The sequence below is a fragment of the Notamacropus eugenii genome, chromosome 5, assembly GCF_028372415.1.
Source record: "Notamacropus eugenii isolate mMacEug1 chromosome 5, mMacEug1.pri_v2, whole genome shotgun sequence".
NCBI lineage: Eukaryota > Metazoa > Chordata > Mammalia > Diprotodontia > Macropodidae > Notamacropus > Notamacropus eugenii.
The window spans coordinates 387542316-387546370 of NC_092876.1; the positions used below are offsets into that span (position 1 = coordinate 387542316).

The 4055-nt window shown below is 44.6% G+C and overlaps 1 pseudogene; it reads right to left on the bottom strand.

Annotated features, from left to right (window-relative positions):
* Positions 1-1728: 1728 nt before the first annotated feature.
* Positions 1729-3484, bottom strand: LOC140503053 (POU domain, class 5, transcription factor 3-like; annotated as a pseudogene).
* Positions 3485-4055: the final 571 nt, after the last annotated feature.

A 4055-nucleotide genomic window follows, 5' to 3' on the forward strand; every position in this document is an offset into this window, starting at 1 on the left:
CACTTCTGTAAGTTCCAAATTTTCTTCCCTTCCCTTCCTCTTCCTTCCCCAGGATGGCATGCAATCTTATATGGGCTCTATATATACTTTCCTATTAAACATATTTTCACATTAGTCATGCTGCATAGAAGAATTAAAATGAATGGAAGAAATCATGAGAAAAACAAAACATAACAAAGGAGAAAATAGTCTGCTTCATTCTGCATTCTGACATCATAGTTCTTTCTCCAGATATGGGTGGCATTTTGCACCATGAGTCTTTTGGAAATATTTTAGGTCCTTGCATTGCTGTGACAGGGCTAAGTTTATCAAAAACAGTCCTTGCACACTGTGGCTGTTACTGTGTTCAGTGTTTCCTGGTTCTGCTCACTTAACTCCCCATCAATTCATATAAGTATTTCCAGGTTTTTCTTAAGTCCTGTTCGTCATATCTCATACCACAATCGTATTCCATTACATTCTTTTACCACAACTTGTTCAGCCATTCCCCAATTGATGGGCCTCCCCTTGATTTCCAGTTCTTGGCCACCACAAAAAGAGCTGCTATAAATATTTTTGCACATGTGGGTTCTATTCCAATTTTCATGGTTTCTTTGGGATACACTCCTAGAAGCAGCATTGATGGGTCAAAGGGTATGCATGTTTTTATAGCCCTTTGGGTGTAGTTCCAAACTGCTCTCCAGAATGGGTAGATAAGCTCACAGCTCCACCAACAATGAGTTAGTGTTCTAACTCTCCCAAATTTTCTCCGAGATTTATCATTTTCCTGTTTTATCATGTTAGCCAATCTAACAGATGTGATTTGGCACCTCAGAGTTGTTCTGATTTGTATCTCTTTAATTAATAGTGATTTAGAGCATTTTTTTCATATGGCTATAGATAAGTTTAATTTCTTCCTCTGAAAACTGTCTGTTTATATCCTTTGACCATTTATCAATTGGGGAATGACTTGTATTCTGGTAAATTAGAAATGAGGCCTTTATCACAGACACTAGTTATAAAAATTCCTTCTCAGTTTTCTGCTTCCCTCCAAATCTTGGTCACATTGTCTTTGTGCAAAACTTTTCAATTTAATGTAATCAAAGTTATTCATTTTGCTTTTCATAATGTTCTATCTCTTGTTTGGTCATAAATTCCTCCATTCTCCATAAATCTGACAAATAAACTATTTCTTGCTCCCCTAATTTGTTTATAGTATCAGCCTCTATACCTAAATTGTGTACTTATTTGGACTTTATTCTGGTATATGGTGTCAGGCATTGTTCTACACCCAGTTTCCACTACACTATTTTCCTTTTCTCAGCATTTTTTGTCTAACAGTGAGTTCTTATCCCAGAAGCTAGGGTCCTTGGGTTTATCAAACTGCTGCAGTAGTTTGATAAGTAGACTGCTATAGGTCTTTTGCATACCTAGCCTATTCCACTGATCTACCCCTCTATTTCTTAGCCAGTACCAAGTGCTTTTGACACTTGTTGCTTTATAATGCAATTTAAGACCTTGTATAGCTAGACCACCTAATTCTCATTATTTTTGAATGGTATGACCTTTTATTTTATTTTATTTTATATTATTTTTTCAGTTACCACCCAACTTTTATTTCCAAACTGGCTCCCACACACATCACAAGTTTGGGAGTGTGAGGAAAAAGAAAGGGGAGAAAAAAGAGCTGAATATTGTTTTTCAGATGCCCAGAAAAACCTAGATGTGGGCAATGGAGGGGCAGAAAGAGAATCTAGGGTTGGGAAAAGGCCTGGCCACTGTATCTGAGACAATGGCCAGTCACCAGGATAGGGCAAGTGAAGGAAGGGGAAAGCAAGAGGCATCCTGAGCCCCCAGTGAGTTCCTAGAATGCTGATCCTGGCTCAGATGCCCCCATTAGGCATAGGCATGCCTGGGATGCAGGGCTCACCCTTAGGAAAGGTGGACATATAAAGGGCAGGGGGCACAGGTGACAGAGGTGCTGCATAGTTCTGGGGTACAGCAGCAGTTGGCAGGACAAGGACAGTGCCTGGGGCCAGCTCATAAAGCAATGCTTCACCATCTTCCCCACAGAACAGAAGAAGCCGCTTACCCTTCTGCCTTCGGTTACAGAACCAGACTCAAACCACATCTTTGTCCAGGTGCAGCTCTTCTGCCAAGTCACAGATTTGCTGGGGAGTGGGCTTCCCACAACACTTGAAGAAGCCCTCTAGGGTCCCCTTCACACTGGTCTCACTACTTGTACGTTGTTTATGCTTTTGAGCCTGGGCTAGCACTTGTTCCATACTGCACATCTCCTGAGGGTTGTCAGTGTTCTCAACAGCCTGCAGCCACCTCTGAAGTAATGGTTTCAATTTGCACATATTCTTAAAGCTCAGTTGCAGAGCTTCGAACCAACAGATGGTAGTCTGACGGAACATCTTCCCATACAGTGTGCCCAAGGCCATGCCCACATCAGCCTGAGTGAAACCCAGGGAAATTTGCTTGTGTTTCAGTTCTTTGGCAAACAGTTCCAATTCCTCAGAGGTTGGTGTGTCCTCCTCTCCACTATTGCTAGATGGGATGCCCTCCTCACTGGCTGCTCCGCTTGAACTACTGGTGCTGCTGACACTGCTGCTGACATTGCTGCTGCTGCCGCTGCCGCTGCAGCTACTGGTGCCACCGCTGCTGCCCAGCCCTGGCTGGGGCTGCTGGACAGAGGCTGGGTAGAGGGACCCCGGACCTGGAAAGGTCCCTCGAGCTTAGAAAGGGTGAGGAGGGAGAGGGGCACCTGGCAGTGCCCCAGTGGGAACCAAACCACTGCTCCCCAGGCCTGGCCAAAAGGGCCCCCTCCAGGCAGGCGCATAGTAGGCTGGGCCTGGATGGGCGCAATACTTAGCTTCAGGAATGACAGTCTCTCTGAGGTCCCACTCAGGAGCCCCAGATGATGATGAGGAAGGGGAAGAGCAGGATAAGTCTTCCTCTTTGGATGGCATGAGGTGAAGTTTGTGGGAGGCACTGGCCTGCCTGGCTTCAGCTGGAGGTGGGGGTGCAGAGAAGGCATACCACCCTTTGGTCTGTCTGGAGTCAGGGGTCGAGGGTCCCTCCAAGCTATACTCACTCTTCACTGCTGAAGGGAAGGTAAAGAAGGACTGGGATGATGGCTGGGGCTGGGATGGTCTTGGGGTGCTTCCCCCAATGTAGCCACCTTTACCATATTGGGAGGACCCATCTGGCATCGTGCCCTGGCCCAGGCTGAAGTTGCCTGGAGGCAGCCCCTCGTGGTTAAACATGCCCAGCTTGACTTGGCTGGCTGCAGCTGCAGGCAAGGACCCAGACCTTCCCTATTTGATGGGATGGCTTCTTTGCCTCTTCTTGATCCTGGACACAGATGTGGAGGCAAAGCTACTACTGGTGCTTGATCGATGGACTGGATGTGTAGGCACTTGGACCTCAGAGTGCACAGGATGGGCAAGGCCCCCTCAGACTTTGAAGAGGAGACTCTGTAGTCGAGGTTAGTGCTGGGGACCAAGCCTGACCCCTCATGACCTTTTATTTTTGAGGTTGCTTATGCATTTTTATTTTATTGCTACATACTGCATATAAAACCTAGTGTAAGATATTGATCTAAATCTAATTCCAGCCAGACTTTTCTCCAGCTTTTCCAAAAGTTCTTAGGAAAAAAGGGAAAGTTTTCTTAGAATTTATGTTCCTGCAACCCCTGCATTTTGAAGAGAAGTGATTTGCCTAAGAAAACATGAGCAACAAATTACAGTATCTTCTGACTCAAAATTTCATTGAAAAAAATTCTCCCAAATGAGAGTCCCATATTTGTAACTGATGATGAAAAATGGCAGAAAGGAGAATAACCATATGTTTGGACTTGGAAGATGTGGATTTGCACTTTGTTTTCCACCTCTCTCTTGACCCATTGTTTATCTCTATCAAGGATTCAATCTAAAAGAGGTGAAAAAAGTCTTTTAGCAAATGATTACATCCTGATGAATTGTGGTAGACATGGAAGGATGCTGGGCTTGGTTATATAAAGCAGTGTGTACTCATGATTTATTAAAGATATGTACAAAACTTGCCCTCAT